Here is a 12,665-nt window from a genome sequence, read left to right on the forward strand (position 1 = left end):
GGCCTTCGTGGCGGGGTCCATCCACCCATCCTCGGGTGGCACGATCTGCTCAGGATTTAAAGCTAGGGCAGCTGCAGGTGTGATCTCCTGAACATCATCCAATGGCAGATCTAAGTCATGCTCATCGTGACTGTATGGCGCACCTGTTATGGGCTCGAATCCGTCGGAGATCAAGTCTCCGCGGATGTCGGCAGTGTAGTTCAGGCTTCCAAACCTTACCTGATGGCCAGGGGCGTAGCTATCGATCTGCTCCAGATGGCCAAGCGGGTTGGCCCGAAGTGCGAAGCCGCCGAACACGAAGATCTGTCCGGGGAGGAAAACCTCACCCTCGATCGCATCATTGTAGATGATTGAAGGAGCCATCAAGCCCTACCATGACGACAGAGTGGAACTCTCAATGAAAGCACCAATGTCGGTGTCAAAACCGGCGGATCTCGGGTAGGGGGTCCCGAACTGTGCGTCAAAGGCTAATGGTAACAGGAGGCGGGGGACACAATGTTGACCCAGGTTCGGGCCCTCTCTATGGAGGTAATACCCTACTTCCTGCTTCATTGATCTTGATGATATGAGTATTACAAGAGTTGATCTACCACGAGATTGTAGAGTCTAAACCCTAGAAGCTAGCCTATGATTATGATTGTCGTCCTACAGACTTAACCCTCCGGTTTATATAGACACCGGAGGGGGCTAGGGTTACACAGAGTCGGTTACAGAGAACGAAATCTACATATTCGAATTGCCAAGCTTGCCTTCCACGCAAAGGAGAGTCCCATCCGGACACGGAGCGAAGTCTTCAATCTTGTATCTTCATAGTCCAACAGTCCGGCATAAGCATATAGTCCGGCTGTCCGAGGACCCACTAATCAGGACACCCTCACCGGGCGCGTGTCAAAATAGGGCGAGGCGGCGGTAAAGCGAGAGGACACCTCAGAGGCACATTTAATGCGTCTTGTCCCGTAATGGCTAAGCGATAGGCTTAGCCACAGTACACCGATGGCACCTCCTGTGTGCCACTATGGCGATCCCCTTGACTATAAAGGGAGGCCCGAGGCATCCAGGAGAAGGATTCGGACCCAGGGACAAGTTACACTAATTATAGCTAGCTCAAAAACTCCAAGAACACTCAAATAGACACTAAAGCAGGACTAGGGTGTTACGCATCCTCGTGGCCCAAACCTGGGTAAACGACCCGTGTGCTTATGCTGATTGCTGATCCCGCTCTTCTTACGACCCTGCGCCCCGCAACCATAATAGGGATTCCCGTGATCCCATAGGTGTCGTTTCCACCGACACATGCATACGATAGTAGTGTATGATACAACATCTGTAATGCATAATATCATATTTTGGTATATATAACACTATATTTATTGTCATGCATGACACAAAGTAGTACATCATTTAATATGATTCGGTATCATGATATTATACTCAAGTCTCTCTTTCTTCATTTAATTCTATGCCACCTCATCAAAATTGCTTAGTTGGCATGCATGATACTACTTAGTATGATACTTCCATTACGACCAGCCTTAGCTACAACAATTTAAGCACCTTTGCATTGAGGACTTTAGTTGTTTAGCTCTTTAACTGGTTAACACCTCATCTTAGCACTAGTGCATTGAAGGAGGTCTAAGCGAATCAAGATGGACGGAGTACTATAGATCGCGCCTGCCATGCCTCAGGGTGGACACGGTCCGGGCAGGTCCAGTCCCTGACCGAGCCAGCGTTTGGACCGGCCGCCGGCGGTCCGGACCGGACCAGACCGACCAACCTGGCGGTCCTGTTTATGGGGACCGGACCGGCGGCGGCGAAGCCTGGGCCGGACCGAGCGGACCGGCCAACAACCACCGGCGGCGACGTCCATGGGTACTGCGGCGAGGTGGGCGACGTGCAGTGGAAGTGCGCTGGGCGGCCCGTCTGTTGTTTGATTGATTTTTGATGTAGCCATGAACCAGCACACGATGTATTTCTTAGCAGTTTTTTGGTTGCATGCAAGTAATGTTGCGCGTGCATGAGGCCGTGATTTTCTCTGTATGGGCCTTGCCCTGATTAGCGGATCAAATCTAACGTGGAGAAGGTCGTCAAATGACCCCATGATTTTTGGATCAAACCCATTTTCTCTCGTACTTTCTGTTTTCTGTTCGGCTCAATAAAAGGAACGGCAGTCTGAGATCGATGACGCGTGATTATAGGAAACCGCCGCTAAATCTATAGCCTTCCAAAATAATACTGTACTTGCCTAATCTGATGGACGTGAAACTCACGGCAGAGCATTACTCCCACGATCCAAAAATCACGGCCGAGCATTTCTCCCACGATCCAAAAATCACGGCAGAGCGTTCTCCCATGATCCGATTGGTGGCCTACGTGTGTGCTTGCTATGCTGAAGTGGATGTCATGGCACTTGTCTCCATGGCGAAAAGCGCTGCCATGGCAGGAATTGGTGCAACGGTTGGGGTCGATGCCATGGTCGAGAACTCGAGAGCGGCTGCGGTGCACACACGACAGCGACGGCGAGCGGCGACGAGATGCTAGTACGACACGGGGAGGTGAGAATGGAAGGGAAGGGCAAGCTTGGAGACACGGTGGTTCACCCGAGAGCTGCCGGTGGCCGCGACGACGAGGAACGTCGGCAGCTGTCGCTGTGTTTTCTCGGTCCGCTCAGTCGGTCCGGTTAAAGACCGGACCGGACCGACATTTTTTGGGGCCCAATTTGGCAGACCGGACCGTCCAATTTCCAGAGCGAGCCAGGACCGAGCGGGCCAAGACCGAGCGGGCCACGAGCGGGCCGAAAAGCTCGCTCGGTACGTCCAGCCTGAGCCATGCCCACGTAACACTTGCTTGCAAGACCGGTCGATCCATCTGACTAGTAGCTCGTACTTACTACTCCCTCTGTCCGGAAATACTTGTTTTAGAAATGGATGTATCTAGACTTATTTTAATTATAGATACATCTATTTTATCAATTTCTAGGACAAGTATTTCCGGACGAAGGGAGTATTATTTAATCGATTTGACTTGATAAGAATTATAGCAGACTCCCATAAGGCACTGCTTCTTTTCACGGATGAAAACTTGTATTACTTAACTCTTCAAATTCTTACAATCAATAGCACATAGCTCGGAGCATCTCCACTCGTCCCTCCCCCCAGCGCACCCGGCGAATGCGTTTTCGTGTTTGCGTCGACGGTTTTTTCGTCTTGGGGGCGATCGAGTTCTCAGTCGCGCCCCCAGATCTCGGCCCCAAGATGCACAAAAAATCAAACTTGTCTTTCCTGTTGCCAAAATAGCGCCACGAGTTCGGCGACCACCATGCCACAGTTCGACGATCAAAACATGCCCGATAGTTCGGCGATCAAAAGGAAGGAAACGTAGACACGGAATGCATCAATAAATTTATCTGCAGATGCCGGTCATATGTCAACCTCGGGAAGTACCAAAAATGGTGCAAATCATCCACCAACGGATGCATAAACACACTCAAATTCTTCCCCAGATATTCAGGCCCTGAAATTATAAGCGGCAGGAACATGGTCTTGCGTTGCATTATGGCGCCGGGAGGGAGATTGAGCGGAATAACAAACACATGTCAGCAGCTGTATGGATTAGACGACATACCATTTGGATTGAACCCATCACCTGATATCGTAATTCTGACATTCCCAGCCTCGGCTGCTTCCTCAGGGTATTCTGTATCGAATGACTTTCATGCTTCACCTTATGATGGATGTAGGATTTTATTTGGATTGTACCTTTTCCCTTCCTTGTGTCACTTCATCATTTTGTCCGAGAAGAGCAGGCCTATGTGTTACATGTAGTACCCTCCTCACCATTCAACTTTCAAGATCAGTACATATGTGCATGCAACATGGAAAAGCAATTTAACCGGAGAGCTTCGGCACATGATCAGTACAATGACAGAGTTCATTTATTCAGATAGCTCATGTGTTGGATGAGAGCTGGTGTGCAGAGGCAAGGAAGAAACGGAGGAAAGGAACAGAGCAGTATTCCTAGCCGTGAGATTTGTGTCTCAGGATCCGCATTTTAGATCCCAACAATAACAAATAGCGTCGAAACACGTAAACTTGGTTCAATGCGCCTCCGTAACGCGAAAGCGTACGGCAAAGGTGCGCTTCCCTCGACCACACTGTAATAATCCCTCCGCCCAAATCACTCCTGCACCATCGTTTGGTTCTTCGGCGGTAGGGCGGCGGCGGCGGCGGCGGAGCCTCAAGCGCGTCGCCCTCCGCCGTGTAGCGCGGACGGCTTCTGTTTGCACGCCGACATGGTCACAGCCTCCCACGAGCTCCTTACAGATCCTGGCAGTCAAGGCACAGAGCCTAATTTGTTTGTGCATTATTGTTAACAGAATAACAGAGTGGACTGACACAGCATTATTGTTAACAGAATAACAGAGTGGACTGACCTTGTTTTAATTTTGAGATCTGACTTTGATATCAGTTTTCCACATAATATGTAATTTCTGTTCCTTCGACAGAAGATTAAAATCAGACCCAGCCATCGCACACCATCTCAAAGTCAAATTTAAGCTGGGATTGGCCATGTGGACAACTAATCTCAGAGTCATATGCAAGTTGGATGGATGCAAACTTAACCACCTCAAGGTTTGATTAAGTCTGTCCTCTATCTTTCCACATCTATCTATCTATCTATACCTATACCTATACCTATACCTATATATACCTATACTAATTAGGCACTTCCTAAAAATTCCCACGTTAATTAGAAATTACGAGCCGTTAATCTGGTGGGACCAAATTATGACGGTGTAGATCTAACCATGTAGAAAAAAACAATCTTTATCTCTTTGATTGAAAAAAAAAACAGAAAAAGCAATCCCTACGATCTCTTCCTCTCTCCACGCTGTCATTCTCTCCCCTTCACGTACACATCTCTATCTCTTTGATTAGCAAAAAAAGAAAAAACAATCTCTAAGATAAAAAAAACAATCTTTACGATCTTTTTCTCTCTCCATGTCATCATTGTCTCCCCTTCATGGACTCTTCCGGTTCTACATAATCGATCTCTTTCCCCTGGACAGCAAATCCATCCATGTCATCATCCTCTTCTCCAATCTCTCTCTCCCGCTATTGGAAAACAAAGTAAGTTGAGGACTTGGATTCGGTGTGCTCAAGAAAATTCCTCATCTAGGTCAGGTTCTGCGCCGGTTGAAGTCGGCGCCTTATCGAAGCTACCGTGCGGAGGAACTACGATTGACTGGTGGCACGGACTCACCGAGGTGGCCATCTCAAGAAACAAAAAGTGATGCTGCTAGCAGAGGCACTGAAGCCCTAGCCTCAACCACACACGCACACACCATTAGTTTTGAACGGTTTGTTTTCTGTGATTGCTTCATATGTCAAATTACAGAGTTCTATCCTATCCACACATATCTAATTTTACATCTTCTGCATGTCAGATTCAAAGTAGCTGTCAAGAAGATTGTGCAACCCAAATAAGCATATCAATTGTTCAATACTTCAGTTATGCGCATCTCAAGAATCATCAATCTCTAAAGTTATATGCATCTAAAAAAACTGAACTAAAGGTAAAAACTGAAATAAAATTGTACTTCACTTATTATTTTTCTCCTTAATCTCTCTTACAACAATAGCCAGATATATCGGTGCCCAAAGCCATGCGGTTGATGTCAATGTGTTGGATCCTATAGATAGCTAACCGGTTTGATATTTCTTTCCCAGCGGGATACGTTTGACACATGAATAGTTTTGTTTAACTCGTTTTTTCTAAAAAGGAGGATGACCCCCGGCCTCTGCATCTGGGCGATGCATAAGGCCACTTTATTAATTATTCTCACAAGACCTTAAAAAGCCATACAACAGCAAGACTAAAGCCACGGTCTAAGCAACAGTTGTCGCTGCACCTATTCAATCGATGAAGGGGCGCATATAGTCTGGACCTAATACCAAACAGACATCGCAACCAAAACTAAACATCTAAGACCTGAGGTCCCAACCAGGACGCCTACCGGGTATGGGGTACCTACCAGTCCGGCGCACTCCTCAACCAGGACGCCTACAGGGTATGAGGCCGCTGCAGCCACCTGCCACCAATCCATCTTCAGAGTTGTACTGTTGCATGCACCGTGTCAGGTCTCTCTGCCATCGACGCCAGCACGACGCCCAGCAGCGTCGTCCTCCTGCGCGAGTCCATCCTCCCACAACTAACTCCAAATCTGCACTGCGCCACGCCGTCAAGATCCGCCGCCTTCAGTGTGTAGGATGAAGCACCGCTCCACCAAAGAATCCATCCTCTGGTCCCTCGATCACGTGTGTACCTCCAAGAATGACGCCTCCAAGGGAGGAACGACACTAGAGCGCTGCCGTCATCCGATCATCCGATTTAGGGTTTCCCCCAAGGGTAGCAGAGAGTGGCCTCAAACTTCTCCATGGTGATGCCTTCAAGAAGGGAACGACGCAGATAGTGCCGCCACCGCCGGTCTTAGCAGACGCCGAAGGCGAGTTTTCACCTAGATCAGTTCGAAGGGATCCAACTCTCGTGCACGGGCCGCCGTCACCACCAGGCAGAACCCTGGAGCACCGGCAGATCAGCGAGCCACCGGCACCACCGCATCCAGATCGCCTGCCACGCCAGGCCGCTGCCATCCCCCGCGCCGTCCGGGTCAGATACAGAGCCGCCGACCACGCACAGGAACCACCGCCGCTTGCAAACGCCGGAGGGCCGCCGAGAGAACCCAGCGCCCGCCACCGCTTGCCGAGGGCCGCCGCCGCGCGCCCCGAGCGGACTCTCACGCACACCAAGGGAAACTTCCGTCGCCCCCAAGCCCGCGTCGGTGCACCCTGCCTCCAGCGCGCGGTCAACCATCACCGCGATCCGCCCGCACCAGATCCAGCGAGCCCTGGGAGAAGAGATCCCGCCGCCGCCGATGCCGGCCGGGCTTTGCCCGGCAGCGCGTCCCGGCGGCGGCGAGGAGGAGAGGTCGGGGGAGGGACAAGGACGCGGCGGCGCTAGGGTTCCCCCCGATCGCCGCGCAGGTGCGACACGGGAGGAGTCGGGCGCCTTGCGTTGCGTGTGTGTGTTTGTTGTGCCTCTGCTCTGTGTCGAAGGTGTTTTTTTACCTTCTGCTCAGCTTGCAAAGACCCGCGCCATCTAGGGAGACAGTGTTTAACTCATGGTAGATATTTTCAGACGGTGGATAGATGCTCCTGCTACCTACACCAACGGGCATTTGAAATCACCGGCGATGCCATTTTCCGGGGATGAGGACACAACGTGAAGTGCATGCAACCATAGAGATTAGCTGCAGCCTTTTACCAAATAGTTCTGTGATTCGTAAGGTGGTGTGGAAATTAGCACTAACAAGGATGAAGATAATTATATCTTACTTGCATGGCCCCAGGCCAAAGAGGGATGGTGCGGTTGCACCAGCCGTGGTGGAAACGGCGTGATTCTGTCTCATATGCATGCATATATACAGGTTCACCTGTATGATTTTTGTTTCTTGAAGGAACTCATGATCCTATTAATGTTTTTCTTTTCAAAGGTTTTGGTTCTATTTGAGATGAAGTTACCACTTTTTAAAACCTGCTAAGTTGTTGTGAGGTGCATACATCAACATATTCCAATTATTGTTTGTTTCAAATTTTAATTAATCAAATCCCCAAAAAAAATTGCAGGAGTGCGAACGGCAAGCAGGATACTCTACATGTACAGTTTTGGAATGGATACAAATAATTTAATACAGTCTCATCGTACAAAAAGTATGTCATGTAAAATTCAGATGTGCAAATGTTTTTTAGACATAACTTTAACACATAGAGGGGATGTGACACCTGCAAATGATACAGTAAGCATACAAACAAGATTTGAAATGGAATGTTTGTTATAACAACATTTTTCGGGTCCAAGTGTATATTTAGTTTACAAAAAATATTTCAAAAACTTGCAGATATTCCGGAAACTATAGTTTTGAACACTTTATTTTTGTGCAAATAGAAATAATACTCGAATATAAAATAACATTCCATATAGTTTAAAATTGCACTGAACTGACATAAACATACATATACCAAGTTATTGGCATTGGTTATTAGGAAGGAACGACACATAGTCGACTTATCCTTTTGTGTTGATGATATTGTGAAGGCTTCTCTATAACCTGATCACGGTCACTTTATATATGACTCAATATAATATATCTAAATATATAGTATATAGTCGACAAAAGGCTAAACTTCATCATGTTGTCAACAAGGAAAACAAACAATAGTTTGTACATCTTAATATGTAGCCCCGTGGAGGTTAAGAATGATATAGACAATAGAATTTTGGGATTAAGTTGATGGACATTTTCAATTTCAAAAAAAAACTGACGGTTGTTTTCTATGAGCGCATATAACAAGAAAAGGTAATGCTATAGGATATGCCTTATACGGAGTATGTGACCGACCAGATAGTTTAGAAACGCCTCGAGAGTTCTATCAAAGTCCCTTTGAGGAGATATAGTTTACTTTGATGGACAAAGAATAATAGTATTTTTAGGAACAAAATTCGGAAAGCAATAGCTAATTTTTTTACAAACCAAAGGGAAGATAAACTGGGAGCTAGCTATAGAATACCCCGAAGTTAAGAATATTGTCTTTATGACATGTAATTCCATGAACTAGCTTTCTTAGTATGATTGTTCTTATGGATGGTGTGCTTCCAAGCAAGCAGAAGCAAAATGATCCCAAACTTATCATCTAGAACAATACAGTTCATGTTTGGTAAAACTTACCCAAGTTGATTTGGATACAAGTACTCTTCCCCGTATTTATGAACTCATACTGAGGGAATATTTTATAAGTCTAATGTTACTTAAATCAAATTTCCGCATATATATGTAGAGGAATGCATTTTTTATACTACTAAGAGAAAAATCAAGATGTAGTGAAGCAAATAAAAATGGTTGTAATTGGAAGGTGTATACAATGATGCATTTAAAAGATAAATATGGTTGAAACCGTGATATAATAAATGAGAAATTAAAATAGGCCAAAAATGTGCTAATCAAATGCATCAAAATCTGAAAACAGAACCCAAATATATTCCTCATATTTAGTTACAAGTATAAATCTGAAATATGCATGCATCAGCCAAATAACACACAATTTACTAAAAAACATTGGAAGCATGAATAAGTATTTTATAGACTAGCCCGTGCGAATGCACGGGTTGGCGACTAGTAATATGTAATTTATCTCTCCATATTTCCACAAATTCAACATGACCCCACTGAAGATTAAAATCATACCCAGCTAAACTAATTTCAAAGTCAGGACTTCAAATTAAGTTAGTCAGGTTGTGTCGTCTAGTTACACACCCAGTTAAACTAATCTCAAAGTTAAATGCAAGCTGGAGGCGTATGAATGCAGATCACCTTGAGGCTTTAATTATCTCCAACTAGCCTTTGGACCATGGAAGAGACAACTAATCTCAAAGTCAAATTTAAGCTGGAGGGATGCACATGAAAGCAAATCACCTCAAGGTCAAGCAAGCAAGCATTGAAGCCCAGGCTTCAATCATCACTGTTTTCTAATCATCAGAGCTTATACTATCTACACTTAAACAGTCAGTCTTCTTGCAATTGTGCATATGAGATGCAGGCGGGATGCGATTACCTTGTACTAGGCTTCAATGCTTGCTTACCCCTGCAACAGTGCAGTAAAATATAGTACTACCTCCGTCCGGGTTTATTAGTCCCTTGAGTATTTTGTGCAAAACTTTAACCTTAGATTTAACTAAAAAATGTTAATGCATGTAATCAAAAATAATATCTATCAAAATATGTTCAAATGCGAATCCAGGGATATAATTTTTGCTAACATGCATTATTATTTAGTTAGTTAAATATATGGCCAAAGTTTGACATAAAATACTATGGGGACCAATAAACCAGGATGGAGGTAGTAATTATTAAGACCCCATGGCACATGATGCTGCCTCGAGTCTTGTAATGAAGAAGAAAATGCCAGGTTGGCAAAAGGCTTGTAGCTGGCATGGCTCCCCTTATTAGTCTACCTACCTGCAGTATCAGCTGCTAGCTAGACTTACATCCACTAGTAGAAAAACACCTAATAGACCCGGTTCGTAAGGGCCTTTAGTCCCGGTTCATGAACCGGGACTAATGGGCCGTTACTAATACCTCCATCCATTAGTCCCGGTTCAAACCAGAACCGGGACCAATGTGCCTCCACGTGGCCCTGTGCGCCGAGCCCAGTCAGGTGGCCTTTGGTCTTAGTTGGTGGCTCCAACCGGGACCAAAAGGCATCCACGCGTCAATATTCCATTGGCTAGGGTTTTTGTTTTTTTTTTTGAAGGAGGGGAGGTTGGGGGTTTTGGGGGGTTAATTTAGGTGTTTCATATATTGTGCTAGCTAGCTAATTAATAGAGAGAAGTGTCCTCTCTTATGTCCGTGCTTGGTCGACGCTACATACTATATATACATAAGTGATCGAGAGAACCATTCAGTACAGAAGTTCGTCATGCATACCGAGAGAAGTGATTGATCGACCTCTCCTTCTCCGAGAGATTGGTCGAACAACAAGTTTTCGTATCATGTATCCGACGCTACTGGCTACCTACATGTACAATATGTATAAGATCTCTTAATTACAAACCCCTAGCATTTGAAATCAATTTTCACATGGTATTCTCCGGCTTTATTGATGACGTGGTCAAGAAAGAATCCCGCCAATTCCTCTTGAATTGCTTTCATGCGATCTGGTTCTAGGAGTTCATTCCGCATCTGCCACGTCTAATTTGAAGAAGGGGGTTAATTAATATATATATATGAATGAAACTCAACAGAAATGATGGTGTAATAAAATGAAATTATGAATATTATTGCTTACGCACTTCATATTGTCTTTGAGAGTAGCCCCGCTTGTTTTTCAAAGTCGCGGTGTGGATGAACTCGCACACGTAGTATCCACAGAAATCATTCCCTTCCTCCTGCCACAAGCACTTTACGAGAAATAAAGGTCAATCAAACTGATAATGAAGCATTATAAATAGCATTGATGAAAGTATAGCTATAGAATCAACGGGAGATGCGCGCAACTAGCTAGCCAGTAGTACTTACTTTCGGCCATTTATATGTCAGCTCCTTCGGCAGTCCCGGAGCTTCTGCGGTGAACTGTTTCCAAACCCTGCAAGACAAAGAAAATTATTATTATTACTTGAGATATCAGGAAATGAACAAAAAGTTACCGATATGGTGCGATAATGATCGATTGAACTTACTTGCTGAGCATTTCAGTGATGTCCGCATAGGATTTGAGATCTTTCCGTCTCGAGTCTAAGACGGTTACTAGTCCACACTCAAGCTTAATCTCCAGAAGAATATAGTGGTACCTGCGCACGCATGCATAACTCATCAATTACATTACTATAAGCTCGCTTGAGTAATAAGGGAAACCGAATATGCACACGACAGTAACACTCACGGGCCGTTGTAAGGAAAGAGTATGGTATCTTTGTTTTGGTTTTTGATCAACGATTGTAGCAAGTTGTCCTCGGCCTCTTTGACGTTCTTTTCAACCAGAAATACATCTATGATATTTGTGTTAATGAACCCAATATCATAAATTTCTTGTTTTTTGCACTCAACGATCTTCAATCTGCATAATATACATATTGAGGATAATTAATTATAAATACATGCAATGAAAGAGCCGAGCTATATATAGAGACTTAATGACAGAAATAGTACTTACAGGCAGTAGCAAAAGACCATTAATTTATCGAGGGCCTTTTGATTGAAGAACTCGAAGAACTCCTCAAATGGAACAGTCAACAGATCATTTGCAACGAGATCGTGCTCATCTTTAATATGCAGATACAAAGCATTCTTACCCTTAGACTCTCTATAGGTTTCCATGTACCAATTATGGAATCTTCGCATCATTGTTGTCAGAGATTTTTCATCTTTGACGAGAGGCTTCCCGTATTCATATCTGTGACCGTCCACCTCCAAGAAATCAGGAAGTGCATCGTCAGGCAGGTAATCGTCAAGATTGCCATAACCGGCCACCGTCCCCGGAGCATTAGACACATTGAGCGGGGGGCACGATTGCTGTGCTTGTTCGCCGAGCTGGGCAATTTTTTCCCCTTTGATCATTCTTTTGACCTTTTAGCACTGACAGTAGTTCCCGACCGCTGGGCTTGGAGATATGTTTGTTCCGTAATGCGCTCATAGTTGGTTCTCGGCGGAGACTTTGGTGGTTTCCTCAGGGCGTCGAGAGTGCGCTTTGCTTTCACCGGATCTACCTTCTCCTCCAGAGGTGGATGTCTCTTTGCTTTCACCCCTTCAAAGAACTCCTTCACGTGGGTCCGCACAATCGTATCATTTTCCTCCTCGGACCTCTCGTATGGTAACTTCTCTAGAGGCTTGAGAGATGATGGACCGTATTTGTATTGCCTCCCGCCTCTGGTTGTGCTGCTAGACGCCGGAGCAGACGGAGCGACTGCGGCATCTGTCTTCTTTCGTGCTTGCTTACGAGGCGGAGGAGAAGGAGTACGATGCGCCGGAGCAGCTGGGGCGGCGGCGGGTCTCTTCCGCCCTTGCTGGCGAGGCGGAGAAGGAGGATGCTGCTGGCTGCTCGGGAGCGCCGGCGCAG

This window comes from Triticum dicoccoides, chromosome 6B, assembly GCF_002162155.2.
Source record: "Triticum dicoccoides isolate Atlit2015 ecotype Zavitan chromosome 6B, WEW_v2.0, whole genome shotgun sequence".
Taxonomy (NCBI): Eukaryota; Viridiplantae; Streptophyta; class Magnoliopsida; order Poales; family Poaceae; genus Triticum; species Triticum dicoccoides.